This window comes from Diospyros lotus, chromosome 13, assembly GCF_014633365.1.
Source record: "Diospyros lotus cultivar Yz01 chromosome 13, ASM1463336v1, whole genome shotgun sequence".
NCBI lineage: Eukaryota > Viridiplantae > Streptophyta > Magnoliopsida > Ericales > Ebenaceae > Diospyros > Diospyros lotus.
In genome coordinates this window covers 8686093-8702304 of record NC_068350.1, presented here as the reverse complement: position 1 = coordinate 8702304, position 16212 = coordinate 8686093, and the positions used below count along the sequence as shown (strand labels likewise).

Here is a 16212-nt window from a genome sequence, read left to right as displayed (position 1 = left end):
TTTTTTCAAAGTGGGGGGAAAGTGTAATTTTTCAAAGTTATGTGGCTAAAGTATAATTTTTGAAACCTAAGGACTTGAAGGAAAGGGGCCAATGTAATACCCGAGAAATTTGGATTAATTAAAAAGAAGCAATTTATTAGAGAAATGGAATTTCAGAGAAAATTGGTATCTGAATAGCCCAAAAAATTGACCAAATCGACTACCGGGAGTGCCCTGGAGCCGAGATGCCAAAGGAAAATGATGTGACATTAACAAGCACCCCGAGATAGGATTTATGGTGCCGAAAGAAATTAGATCGCGAACAGTTTTCGGTACAACAAAAATGCAGCTGTCAATTAGGCTGCAATACCGAATTGTTATAGACGACTTCCCGAAAGTCAACGGAAGCTTGAGGGGGCTTCTATTTTTCATAAGGAACAACCCTTCAGTGGTTTCAGGAAGAAACGAAGAGATTTAAGGCCAAAACAAAGATTCGGGCTTAAGTGCAGTTTTTGGAAATTGCTAGAGGGAGGCCGAAACAAGGTTGTTTTGAAATCTTCAAGGGTTAAAATGATGTTTTAGGACTTGAGGGACTCAATGGCAATATTGAAAAGTTCAAGGGTTAAGTAGAAAAGGGCCAAAATGAGAATACCAAAAGTTGAGGGGCCAAAATGCAATTTTTCAAAGTGGCTAGCATGGGCGAATCTGAGCAGTCGTCCATGGCCGAAATTGGCCACAGGGATGGCACGAGGGTGGTCGTGGGACCAACTTTTGTAAAGGTCTGGCCGACAGCAACCATCGTGGTGGCCGAAAAAGGCAGAAAAGCCACCGAAAGTGGCTAAGCGATCGAGTGCCTGTAAAATGCTTTTGGTTGTCAGATGAGGCTTGTTCAAGGTCGATCCGGGGTAGGGTTATGCTATAAGGCTCATGGGCTAACCGATCTAGGGTGTTTGGAGCATCAAAGATGCCTATAAATAGGGTTTTTGAGATGGCCGAAAATGGGGAAGTTGGAGCTTCAAATCGGGCACTTTAATAAACGAATTAGAGGCTTAAACCATAGGGCTTTGGTTGCCCACGGCCTGAGGATCGTTCCTGGAGAATTTGAGGCATTTTGGTGAAGGATTATAGGGGTTTCGAAGCTCACTGGAAAATGGTGGCGGTCCGCCTGGCCGAGGCTTCGAGCCTTCAGTTAGGGCACCTCCGGTGCTCCTTTCGAGCTCCAAGATAGCCCATGAGGATCGATTGGACCAGAGGAAGAGGATGGTGGAGTTAGCCCCAATCGTCGGCACGGCCGTCGCCGGAGAAGACGACTGGCGCGTGTCGATCACGCGTCCCTCTCTACGCACGCCCACTCACCCTAGCATGTTGGGGCGGGTGCGATCGCGTGGGCTTCTGGAAAAATGTGCAAAAATGTCTGAAAAATCCAGAAAATTATTTTATGGAGGTTTGTGCAAAAAGATTGGGATTTGGGATTCCCGATGTCTCGATTTTTGCACCAAAGAGCCTCGTTTTGCGTGAAAACGCATCATCCGGGTAAGTCCAGTATTTTTCCTTTGAAGTTCATAGCATATTATGAATTGTTGTGATAATAGATTTGAGGAAATTGTCTCGATATAATTATTGGGACTTTTAGAAGGAAAAATGAAGGAAAATAGGAAATAAAAGGAAATAAATGGAATATTGAGGATATTTAGTGATTAAATATTATTTTATGTTTGAGGTGATCGAGATGATGAGATTGGTGCAACTTTTGAAAGTTGGCACGAAAATCGAGGCGGGGCACGCATATATCGAGACGATGCACGCTTTTCGAGAAAATGCAAGTTTATCTCAAAAGGTGAGTTGTTCTATCCTAAGTATGATTTGGTGAGTAATTTTATACCGAACATGGTTGTGAGTTTTCCTATCCTACATGATATGATTGTTTATGATGCATGATATTTATGAAAGATATGATTGCTTATATATGCATAATATTTACGAAAGATATGATTAATTATGTCATATTGCATGGAAAGTTATGATAATTGCATGACACGATATTATTGTCATATTGATAATTGTGCATGGGAATGGGATGTCGCTCCCAGAGTGTAGCCGTAATTCCCCTAGAGCAATGATGGAATAACGTTGGGCTTATCCTGCAGAGGTTCGGGATTTGTCTAGGATTCCGTGTCGGGCTGGTGGGCCTGAGAAGTTACATTAAAGGGCAAATGTTATTCATGTTATTGCATCATGCATTCGTATATATGTTTTGGACCTTTACTAGAAGTTTCATCTTCTAATGAGTTATACCCCTAGAACATTCAACGTTCCAGTTTTAGACTTGCAGTTAGGGTAGGGAGCAGGATGAGATATGACGGCACGTGATGGCGTGGCCGATGATTCAGCAAACTGTCTCGGATGTATTTTAGCTGATGCTTTATTGATGTTTAGCCTTGTTAGAATATTATGGAATCTCTATGTATTTATGTATTTCAATATTGAAGATATGATGTTAATTATGACACGAATTCTTATGTTATAAATAAAATAAGTTGATCATGTACCATATCAGGTTTCGATTATCGCTTCCGCATTTTTAATGATTTGCTGGGGGTTTTGTTCGGGACTTAGTACTTAAGGTTTAAGTTATGTATCGGGAAAGAAAGAAAAAAATAAATTATGTATATTTTGGGCCCCAGCATAGTGACACGCTCGGTAAGAGGAAAAGCGGGGTGTTATAGCCAAAGTGAAAGAGTCCAAAAGTGGAGGGACCAAAATGCAAAGCAGGTGTGAAACCTGCAAATCGCTGGCAGTCGCATTGTGGCCATCGACGGGCACGTCAAATCAACGTCTAAGAGGCCAGTTAGGGCCATTATGGCCTAAAGGGGAAGGTCCAGGGCAAATGAGCCACCTAATTAGCCAAAGAAATGGCCAAAAATGCCTATAAATAGTCGGGTTTTTGAATGAGGGTTTCATCGATTTTTAATTGAAAAATTCAAGCATTTGGGGAGAAATTGAGGAATAATGATAAAGGGGTTTTGATCTCCATGGGAAGAGGAAGATTTTTTGAAAGTTTGAGAGATGTTGGTGTAGGTTTAAAGGTGTTTTGAAACCTCACAAAAAAATCGGGTATCACCCGAGCCGAAGATTTATCGACCAAATCGAGGGTGTTGGATATTTTATTCTTGTGTTTAGTTTTGATGATGAAAGACAAAATTGATTTATCCCCTAAGTTGTTTGTCAAGAATATGGTTTCCAAAAAAAAATCAATTTCAAATAAGTTGTTAAATCAAAATGAATTATGATTTTCTATTTAAACATATTTGATGGAGATTAACAAAAACAAGTATATTTTGATAATGGAAGATCTTTTATTGAAAATCAATTGTTGAAATTTTGATGAGGGAGAGATATATTTTGATGATGAAGTTATTTTATTAACTTGGTACTTCAAATTAATTTTATGTGATAAATTAAGCATAATAATAATTTTATTGTTTTAATTTCAAAAAATCTTGTTATAAATTTTTTTATGACATTTGATTTATTATATTTCTATTTTATCAAAGATGTTGAATGAAAATTAAATGAAATGCCAAAAAAAAAAAAAAAGTCTTGTGTTAAATCTCTTGATGCTATTTGGAATATTATATTTTTATTTAATAGCATTTGGAATATTATGTTAAAAATGTTAAATGAAAATAAATTTTATCATGCAATCTAATGCCAAAAAATCTTGGGAAAAATTTTCTATGGCATTTGGATTATCATATTCTTATTTGATTAAAAATGCAATATAAAAATTATTTTCTAAAGAGCTTAAAAATAAATTAAATAAATAATCAAGTGCAAAAATATTTTGAATGGCAACCCAACATTCAAAAATGAAAAATGAAAAAAATTTTGAAATGAAAAATGAATATTCTTAAGAGCTTATGTATTATATTTTGAAATGAAAAGTGAATCAAGCACCTAGGCTCCCAAGGACACAAGTTCGCGCGTGTTGCCACTCCTCCTAAGTGTTCCCATGCTTCTTTATGCGCTCAAACTTATATATATATTTAATAAAAAAATTATCTTTTAAATTGTCGACAAATTCTCTATTTTTTGTCGACGGACAAAATGCTTATGTATTACTTCAATTTGTCAACAAACAAAATGTTTATAATTAAAATGTTGATAGTTTTTACTCATCTATTGATAGATTTGTTCGCAGAAAGCATATAACGACTAGTTTTTCAAATTCTAATGACTAATTTTTTGTTGAAACTTGTAGAATACCTATAAATACAAGTCAAAAATGATGTTGAAAAGGTTAATGGATGAGAACAAGTTAACTTAAATATTACAAATCATTTTATTCGAGCTTACAAGAATTTGTGCTTTCAGTGTTGTATTTTTCTCTCCAAGGTTTTGTTCTATCTTTGTAAATTTATTCTTAAGCCTTATTTTCATTTTGAGAAATCTTATAACTAAGAGTGTTAACTTTTAGCTTCTCTCTTACATTTGTATCATTCTTATTTTCCTAACTTTGATAGCTAGGGAGCCTACTTATATAAGTAGGAGATTTATATTCTTTCTTAGCTTATTGCTAGAGGGTCTATCCAGAGTAATATGAGGATTTTTAGTGGAATTTTTGCAAAATCTTTAGTGAGGAGCTAAGGTAGTGGATTAGGCTTATGTTAAGCTGAACCACTATAAATCCTTATGTTTATCTCTTACTTATGCTTTTTGTTTCATTTATTATTTCAAACATTTCTATAATCCTCACTTGCATTATATTCTTATTTGTTTTGAAAAAGAGTTCAAGTTTTTAAGCAAAATTTTTAATTTACCCAATTCACCCCCCTTCTTGGGTTGGTGCCATAGCATTTCAAACCTATCAATTGGAATGTTAAAAATATTTTATTTACCATTCCTTAGCTTGTTATTTGGAATGCTAAAAATATATGTTTTAGAGGATTTTAAATATGATATTTTGAGAATTTAGAAATGATGTTACAAGGAAAAATATATATATCCAAAAAAAATCCCAAAATAATGACATACCTTGGAAGAGCTGGTCATTACAATTGGTATCAGAGCAAAACCCTACTTGGAGACTTAGAGATTAATGATTTTGAGACTTAGAAATTATTGGTTGAGGATACTAACTGAGAAAATCATTTTGAATAAAAGAATGGCAGGAAATTATCTCAAATAATTTTGGGTGACACACTGGACATACCAGCTAGAAATAAGAGAACTAGTAATTTAGTATTTTTTCGGATTTCTTGCCACCCTTGAGGACATTATAGGAGATATACCCTTGAGTAGTTATCAGTAGCCAAACTTGGTACGTGTCCAAGTTGATTTCTTAATAAATCATTTTAAGGGAGATTGGAAGACTCTTACTGAATGGATCCAGTAACTAGGCAATTATGAGTCATTCTTTACCTTTTGTGAACAACATTGCCAACATGCAATGAAGATATACGAGGAGGTCTTAGAAGAAGAGGAAAACCCCGATGCTCAAGAAGATTAAGAGGAAGATTAGGACTTAGATGAGATTGAAAAGGCATGCGATGTTGAGATTATCGAAATAAGTTTGGATGAGGAAGACAATATGATTGAATCCTATGATGATCATGATGGATCGATGGCGGAGTTCAAAGATGACTTGGCTGAGAATGATGCATGGGTCTGGAAATCAACTGATCTCCGAGAAAAGAAATAAACCAGAGATAGCCATAAAACGAAACCCCCCACTAGTTGTTAACACTTGTATTAGTAAATTTTTCCAAGTGATGTTTTATAATTCATGTATTACACTTGGAAGGTGGCTTTTGTTGTAATAAAATTTCTTTTTGAAATGAAATTTTCTCCCTAGACATATGATTTCATCTTTTCCCTTACAGATGGTAACCACTCGACAAAGAGGAAACATGGTTTTCAACACTCCTAATATAAGAGATAAGGATGTCAATAATAATGAGATATATCATTGTAATCACAACGATAGTAATAACATAAGGAGTGATGGGCAAGCCGGGGAATCCACTATCAATAAGGGATGATTGGACAGGATGTAGAAAGTCTTGGAAAACCTCTTGACCTACGTGTCTAAGAAAGAACCAACAAGGCATACAACAAATACATTAGAATAGTATAAAAGACAATGACCACCTGTATTTAAGGGAAGGGCAAGTGATGACCCCAGCATAACCGAATATTGGATACAACAAACGGAGAAATTACTCCGGCACTTGCAATGCAGTGATACGAAGAAGGTAAATTGTGCCACATTTATGTTAGAAGAAAAAGCGGGGAAATGGTGGAAAACTATGGGACGAGCCTTACAACGATCACTTTCCAATTCAGGATAAGGGTCGAGGTCATGCTAGGTTCAAACAGGGACTTGGGAAACATTTAAAGAAACCTTCAACATAAAGTACTTTCCTCGAAGCTGGAGAAAGGAAAAGAGTTGGAAATTTATGAAATTCAAACAAACTGGAGAGATGACTATAACCCAGTATGATACAAATTTTACCCAATTTATCAAGTATATGCATATGTACGAGGTGAGTGAATGGCAAAAAACACAAAAAATTCTGGCCAAATTGCGGGTAGAATTACAGCAAGCTTTGAGTACTTGGGCCATCAACGCTTACAAGGAAGCATTGAGCAGGGCCCTAACCACAGAAAGAAACCTCCTATGAGTAAGATTGATGAAATCTGAGAAGACGAAAGGAAACACGGAGCATAAAATGGAGAATAAGAATTTTCAAAGCAACAAATAATGCCCCAGATGTAAGAAGAATCACCCCGGGAAAAAATGCTCATTAAGGCCTATCATCTGCTTCGTGTGTGGGGAAAAAGGGCACACGGGGAGAAAGTGTCCCAAGAAGAAGGAAACATCTCCTGCAGGAAACCAAGGAAAGATCATATGCTTTAAGTGTGAGCAACCTAGGCACATAGCTCAAGATTGTCTGAAGAGGCAGAAGATCGAATAGACTAAAAAAATGGGGGAAGCTCGTGGGACCAGCCATGGACATGTTTTCAACTTGATTGTCGTTGCCAAAAATACAACAATTAAAATTTATGATGTGGTGTCCACGCGAGCTTGGTGTCAGGTGAAGTAAGGTTATCGTAAGAGAAGTTGCCTCAAGCAAGTTTGCCATAAGGATGCTTGCCATAAGGGTGTTTGCCGCAAGGATCTCTCCAGCCGCAAGGATTTCATCTCAAACTCCTTTGCCTTAAGACTCTCATCGCAAGGATTTTGCCTTCACCATAAAGGTTTGGCCACAAGGATTTGTCTTTGCCACAAGGTCTTATCGTAAGGATTTGATTTCGCCACAAAGTCTCGTTGCAAGGATTTGACTTCGCCATAAGGATTTACCATAAGGATTTGACTTCACCACAATAGTTTACCTTCGCCACAAGGATTTAACTTTGCCATAAGGTCTCACTGCAAGGATTTACCTTCGCCCCAAGGTCTCGCGGCAAGGATATTGTCCTGTTGGCACTCGAAAATGGGTTAAAAAGTTCGTGGGAATCCTAGCTCGCAACGACCCTCCAATGCCAAAGTTAGTATCGGATCCAGATGACTATTCACGAAAATAGTAAAGATGCAGTCAATGTGTCAAATTTTTACTGAAATTGGAAGTCCCCTTCAATGTTCTGTAGCTGGGTATTTATAGGGCACGATTCTCAAAGATGGCTGGTGCTGACTGGCTGCACTCCCACCCTGCAATTAAAACACAAAACAAAACACAATAAAAATTTTCTATTTTTTTCTTTATTTAGGTAAGAGGTTTATGCTCGTCAGTGTACGAGTGCAGTTGTAGTCCAAATTTAAATTTATATTTTTTGAATGAGTCTAGGTCGTCCACCGAGAGATTTATTTATGGCAAAATAAAAAGAATGTCACACACAATCACACACGCATTTGGACAAATTGGCAACAAAGTTTTTTTATGGTTTTTTAAACAACAAATACTAGGAAATAAATTAAGGCAGTAATTGAAATAAATACTTAAAGTGAAAATATAAAATTGGAGAGTACTTGAGTTAAGACAATTTCAGTGCCAACCTGTTGATTCCCAAATTTTAACAGATAAGATTAGTAACATTAATTTAATTTCAGATATGAGGGTTTGTTATTAAATGCAATTAGAGATGATGATAGTTCTAGTTTAAGCAATCCCCATACATGATATGTGAGATTCTAATTTAAGCAACTATCATAAATCTAATTACAATTAATATACAAGACAACTAAATTAATCATCCGGCTTTGGGTATGATAGCGTTTCCAGTTCTAGTAACTCTCATGCGTGACATGAAAACTTTAAGTTAGGCTTACACTCCAATCCAAACCTAGTGATTTCTCAATAATTAAGACACACTTATACTGAAATTTAAATTAATGTTACTCATTTAAAGCGCAGCTTTCTTTGGGAATCATTGGCGTTGGACATTGTCCTTGCCTTAACCCAAGATTAGATTTAGCTACTCATTTACATTTGAAAGTTAATTGACATGAATTTAAACGACGTAATTTAAATAACAGAATTTAAATGACAAGAATTAAAATAGTAGAAACTAACCGGCCATTTAGGCGGTGGATAATTAAAATACAAGAATTAAAATTGCAGAAATTTAAAGGCATAAACTAACCGGCCATTTAGGCGGTGGATAATTAAAATACAAGAATTAAAATTGTAAAAATTTAAAGGCATAAACTAACCGGCCATTTAGGCGGTGAATAATAAAGTAACCATAAATGACATAAGAATTTAAAAGAAGAAGGAAAGAAGTAAGATCACAAGAGAAAACAATAGAGAAAGAAGTAAGAACAAAAGCAATTCTCAAATAGAGAATTCTAAGAAAATAACTAAACTTTGATTCAAGAATAATAATCACACTTACAAATGCAATCAAGTGAGCTATTTATAGGCCACAAGATGCAATACAAACCACACAATTTCAATTATTCAACTAGACATAATTATATCTAATGGGCACTCACACACTTAAAGTTAAATGGATTTTAGCTATAATATACACCTAATATTAAATGGATTTTAGCTAAAATACATACCTAATAAAGCACTTAAAGTTAAATGCATTTTAGCTATAATATACACCTAATAGTTAAATAGATTTTAGCTAAAAAACACACCTAATAAAGCACTCACATTAAAAAATAAAAATAGATTTCTATAAATTGATTTTTGATCTTCATTACGATTAAAAATAATCCTTGGGCTTTCTCCAAATGATATCTTTCATGAGTTGCTCAAGTTGGACCTTAATTCTTCATGGGCTTGATTCTTCATGGACTTTAATTTTTTCATGGGCTTAAATTCTTCATGAGGTTGGATTCTTCATGGGCTTGAATTCTTCATGGACTTTAATTTTTTCATGGGTTTGAATTCTTCATGGATTTTAATTTTTTCATGGGCTTGAATTCTTCATGCCTACAAAAAAAAATAATTTAATGTTATTAATAAATTATATTATATATATATATGTATTACACATGGCACATATATATTAGATTATATTATATATATATATTACATGCAAGCATATAATGATGTATATGTATTATATATAATTTTATATATTATTATTATTATTATTTTTAAATTTTACTTTAAATTTTCATTTCATTCATTTTTCAATTTAAACTTGTATATAACCATAAAATATATATTAATATCTAATTTAAACCATTTTTAATATCAAAAGAAGGGTATAATTATAACAAAATTTTTACAAAATTAACCACTAATCACTGACACGTGGTGATTGTTGAATAGAGCTTAGGTTTCATTGTAATGCCCCGTTTTCCAAACGCACTATTACTTAGGATAATTTTGGGATAATAATTTTTTTTTTTCAATACTACTAAAACTAAACCATATCATTTCTCTTATCTATCCCAAAATTTTCATACATTTATCTCAAAAGAGAATAAACACAAACATTAAATGCAGAACCTAGAATCAAACCTAATATCTTAACATTAATCATAAATCAATTCTTACATTCTCATTAACCATAAATAAGTTTATACATCATCATTAACTATAAATGAGACTATATATCATCATTCCTCAAAACGTTCAGAATTCAAAGTAGTAGAATTTAAATACATGGACTACATAACATACATTCAACTCATCATGCACTTTGCTAAGTGCCATTTCATGCCTCATTCATCCTCGTTTCTGCTACAATCTCCATCTAGAACGTTTGAATATTCCAGGAGCAAATCCCAAGTTAGATGATGAATCATCTAAGTAATGGAACAAAACATTTAATGCTTATGTATGTATGCAATACACATAATCTCATAACTCTCGTATTTGAGTCGATTGCACCTTAAGATTACCCGCCATTTTTATAGTCTCCCAGCCAAATCGGGGTGTATGAGTGCACCCTTGACAAAGCAATGGCGCCAGTACCTAATCTCAAACCCATGCAACGTATGACCGTGAATCTCATCATGCCCATATGTATATTTCATTATCAATACATATAAATGCAATCTATATGACATACTCACATCAAGGCATGACAACATGACAAAATCATTTATATAAATATTCGATTTTGGGTCGAACCACTTACAAACCAAACATTTTAATAAAACTAAATCAAGTTGGGAAGTACCACTTATCTTGCAAAAAGATAATTTTGCCATTAGCATAATTTTGCCTCAAAATTCGGGTTGGACTTCCAATCGTACTCAATTATGAACCTTGATGTACCCTGGGCATCATAATTACTTAAAAAATCATATTTCTAATTTTCTCTAATTTTCCTAATTTCTCTCATTTCCTCCTATTATTTCCTCAAGATTATGAAATAAATAATTTCTCATAAAAGTTTTGTAATTTATCTTCACAATAATTCTTAAAACAATATTCTTAAGCCCCAAAAATTTTCTCATAATTTTCAGAATCCATGTTTTATTTATTTCTCGTTTTCTCTTTGATTTTCAAGCATCTGTTGCCTAAAAAATTCATAATAAATACCAATCATGCATTTCTCTTCCAATTTCATCATCAACAATTCTAAAATATCATTCTCATATTTATGAAATTTTTGAAGAAATTTTTGAAGATAATTCACCTTCTAGCGGAGCGACACTACAAGAAAAATGATATTCCGTGATGATTTTTTTGTGATGAGGAAAATTTTCTCACTAAATATCACTTTTGGTGATGAGATTTTTGGGTCGTCGCCAAAAGTGAAATTTTGATGAGGACAATAAAAGGTCATCACCCAAAATTGACACTCTAATTTTCGACCCTCAAATTTTTCCCACCACAGCGGGAAAATTTTCAACAATGATATTATTACTTTTGGTGACGAAAAATAGTCATCACCAAAAGTAATTTTTGTGACAACTAAAAATCAGCACTAAAGTTCATCATTGCAATTTCTCACCCTTCCCATCCCTTCCTTTCCCCCTTTTGATTTCTCTTTTTCCTGCGTATATCACCTGTCTTCTCAAATTAGAAACATGGAGTAGCCTTTGCCAAACCACATCTAACTGTAAGCAACTTCATTTTGTTTCTTTTCATTTTGATTTCTCACTACAAGAATTTGATAAATTTACCCACATAAATTACCCACACATATTATTCGTGGGTAACCCACACATAATGGTAATATGTGTAGGTAATTAAACTAGACAAACTTGTTAAATTATCCACACTTATTATGTGTGGGTAAATTGATATACCCACACTTATTTTGGCGGAAAAAATTTTCTTCACTTTCAGAGCTTGGTGGAATTTTTTTAGATAAAATTTTAGCTGGTGTGGCATTTTTTTGGATTATATTTCCCACACATATTAATAAATGTTACACATATGTGTATAATTGTTTATAAACCTACCCACATATAATTACAAATATTATATATGTGGGTATCCACGTATCTACACTACAAAAAAAAGAGTTATTAACAAATAAAAATTAACGACAAGATTAAATTTGATGGTTAATATACTATTATTAATGACTAAATATAAATCCCATCGTCAGGAGATAAATTTTAACGATAGGCTAAATAAATCGTCATTAATAAACCACTTTCCCGTCGTTATTGATTAAAATTTTTAATTCTAACCATGAAATAATAAAAAAGAATTTTTAAGATTTAACTAATACTTATATAAACAATTCTTAATATAGTTATATTTTTTTGTAAATGTATAAATATAATTATTAAACTATTATAATTGAGGATTAGTAATATTAATTTGATGCAATAATTTAAATTATTTATCAATTATCATAATCTTAAATTATTTTATTTTTTTATTAATTAACAAGTAAATATCATAAAAAATAAAAAAAAAACCAAAACTATTGGTAAGAGATGCCCCGCCTCTTTCCCCTGCAAATCCCAAATCCCTAATTCCCAAATCTCCATTGCTAAATCTCCCTCTGTGATACTCCCGGCCATCTCCCATCCATCGCTTTTGCTGCCTCAACGCTGTCGCCACCTCCTCGCTACCTCAATGCCATTGCCACCTCCAGCTTTATCGCGACCTCCTCGCTGCCTCTACGCCCGCCGCCTCTGCCTCCTCGCCCACTTTATCCAGGTTTATTTTCTCTTCCTCATCTCACTTTATCTTCATCACCTTCTTCACCATGCTGCCTTCAATATTATTGCCATCATCATCATGTTCACTACCACATGTTTTTGTATATACATATAGTTATATGCACAGAAGAGAGATTATGATATCAATGGATCAATCCGACTTGTCTCGGTGCCAATTTCTCCTTGAACTTTGTTTTCGAGCTCTGTTTGGTTGCTTGGGAAAAGTGTTGTTAACAGAAAAGAATAAAAATCGAAGCTATGGGTGTAATTCGTTTCCGTGTTATTCTTCTACCTCAATTGTCTAATCGGGAGTTAGATAGTAAAACTAGTCATAATATTGTTTCTTTGGATTTTTACATTTGCCTAATACCTTATTTGGATTTAGGCTGATTGTGATATATATTTTTTTCTTTCTGCATGTAGATTTGATGAAATATATATGCTCCAGTTCTGCCTTTTGATTTATCATTTATTTAGATATTTACATCAACTACTCCCTTTGCTCCCTTCTTTAACTTCTCAAGTATGTTTCCCACATCCTGTGATGCTTTTGTAGTCCACTTTTACAGTCAATATTGCATGATACCATTTCTTATTTTACAGTAAAAGCGCGTTCCATATTTCTTTAAAATATTGCTGAGCAAAAGCTAATAGTGGAGTATCAGTTCTGCTGCCCTTAATGTTTGTGTTTGTTGTTGATCTGCTTCATTTGCATGCATTTTAATACTTTGATATTTTATCCAAAGGCTTTGGTATTGGCAATTATGTTCTAAAATATGTTATTTTCTACTCCTGAGAAGTACCTCAATTTGTTCTTTTATCTGTTTGACGTTCCTTTATTAAAAAAAAAATACTAATCAATATTATGGTGGTTATCCAGGTTGCAAGACTGATCAATATTTTGAAGTTTATCCTTTTTAGTCCTTTGGATGCTCTTTCTTTTTTCTTTGATTTAGTTAGTACATGGTAATTACTTTTGGGATCCTTCAATTGAACAGGGTGGAATTGATCCAGCCAGTTTGTCTGCTGAGGACCTTCACGTTCTTGATCTAACCATGCATTAATTACTTTTGTGTGTGTTCAAGTACGTAATTTTTGTAATAAACTAATTCAGCCAATCTCAACATCATTGTAGGGTTCTTGTGCAAGGTCCTGGATTAGGGCCATGTTATGGCCACGTTATGGCTCTTGTAGGGCAAAGGTACCTGATGGCAATTTGTGGAAATGATGGTGAGCCCCTGCATAGATGCTTCCTATTGTTTGCTTGAGTATTTTTCTCAATTTTGATCCTCTAGCAATAATTTAATGCATGGTTTCAGGCAAGCGACCCTTGGCTGATGTGTGGGCACTTGACACAGCTACAAACATGCATGAACATGAATTGGACATGCCATGGATGTGAATGTGCTTTCACTATAGTTTTTATTACTTTTTTTTTCCAGTAAGTATTTTTTTTTTTTTTTTACTTTGTTTTGGGGATACATTACAAATATAACACATTTTGGGTAAAGTATAAAAACATACTGATCCTAGTTTGACTCTAATATAATTATCCTTTTTATGTTTATGGATTTAGTGCTGCATTTATGTTGGACTAACATTCTTTTTAGTAGTTTGTACATTATCATTATTATATATAAAGTGCCATGTTCATATTAGATTGGTGGGGTTATTTCAATATTTTTATTACTTTTTGGTTATTATATTTATGAACACTATAAATAAAATGAATAGTATTATTTTTTTCATTGTTTCCATATCTCTATTTATTTTAACTTTTTTCAAATAATCAAATTTCATGTTCATTGGCGTATTCATTTCTGTACCTCTATCATATTGCTATCTTGGTACTTTTAATTTTATACCGATGTTGGGTCTTACCTCCCCTTCTTGAGCAATTGTCAAAGTTATTTTATTTTGTCAAAACACCAAATTGGGGCAAATTGATTCACAAAAAACATAAAGAAAAAGAAATTTTTCTCTTTGCTCTGCTATGCTCTCTCTCTCTCACATGGTAAACTGAATTCATGTGTTTGTTTATTACAAGATATGGTTTTTATACTATTATTTTTTATTTTTTTGAGGATATTTTAAATCGAATAAGCTTAAGGGAAAAATGAGAAATAAGGCTACGTCACATACTAACTTAAACAACATATCTTGTAAAGCACCATTTACTCGTGCATTCCCTCTATTAAATTCTGACATAAATTGTATAGTTTTACTTTATAATAACTTATATTTTTAAAAAAATAGGCTGATCGAACCATGGGGCAATTACTTGATGATATTTAAATAGGTTGAGAATTTATTAACAATGATGTTTGTGGAACTATATGACGAGAATATCATGACATAAAATTTTTAGTGACAGGCTGGGTGAGTTATCTATAATTTTTAGTGATGCTATTTTCTTGATAGACTCTCTTCGCCAAAAGTTTTTGGTGATGATATTGTATTGCAGTAAAAGAGTTTTTGCAATGAGATGCTTTTATCACAAAAACTTTTTATCACAAGTATTTTACTAACCATCACAGGATATTTTCTATGAGGACTTCACTTTATCACAAATACCTTTTGGTGATTATGTGTTTTGTCACAAAAACTTTCTCATAATGAACAATTTTGTCTTTTGGTGAGGAGATAACGTCGTGAGGTAGTTTTGGTGATGAGATAAAAAAAATTTGTGAGCATTAATGGTAGTCACAAATATGTTATAGTGATGGAAATTTTTATGCCAATAGTGATGAATTATTGGTGACTAGATATGAAGAGACAATGATCTTAGGTGATGAGTTGGGCGATGAGTTTTTTCGTCACCAATAATGCATTTATTGTGATGAAATAATTATTTCGTCACCAAAGATAATCGGCGGGGGACCTATGGTGATGAGTCCGTGACGAATACTTGATCATCACTGAAAATATTGAGTGATGAAATTCTATCTTTTTGTGACCACCTAAGGTCATCACAGAAGGCCAATTTTCTTGTAGTGCGATTCGGTATTCTTCTATACTGCGATGAAGTCTCGGTTTGCATATCTAATGACACTTTTGCCACAAATTTTCACACGAACTACTAAACCTAGCCTATAAAATTTTTCTAGGAATTTTTGATATTTTTCTCTATATTTTTTTTTCTTATTTTCTTTCTTTCTCTTTGTTAAATCTCTCTCTAAGTCTCAAATCTTTTTTCTTACAATCTTTCTGTAGTTCTTGAGACCACCACACACTTACAGCAAACTACCCCTCAAGACTCACTGATTATATCCCCAAACAATATACACACAATCACTCGATAGAAAGAACAAAAATAGGAATAGAACATAGCAAGAAAACACAACAAGGGACATAAGATTTTATCCTGGTTCAGTCTCATAAAAGAGACCTACATCCAGACTGCCTTAGGCCCATGAAATCTCCACTATCTTGACAATTTTACAGCAATTATATGAACTAGAAAACCCTCTCTTTTCCCTTAGTCTAAAACCCTAGACTACCAAGAGAAGAAATCCCAAGAGAAATGCAGAATCTCTTGACCTAGTTCACCCGCACAATCCTTACAAGATAACCCTGAGATTCCACACCCACAACCGAGCCCTCCCAGCCCCTATTTATAAAGCATAGAGGCGGGCAAG

At 33.8% G+C, this 16212-nt stretch overlaps 1 long non-coding RNA gene across 1 annotated transcript; it reads left to right on the top strand.

Annotated features, from left to right (window-relative positions):
- Positions 1 to 12350: 12350 nt before the first annotated feature.
- On the top strand, positions 12351 to 15931 carry LOC127787910 (uncharacterized). Its single transcript, XR_008020281.1, has 3 exons — positions 12351 to 12572; positions 13710 to 13804; positions 13894 to 15931. It is a non-coding gene; the product is annotated as an uncharacterized LOC127787910 (long non-coding RNA).
- The last annotated feature ends 281 nt before the right edge of the window (positions 15932 to 16212 follow it).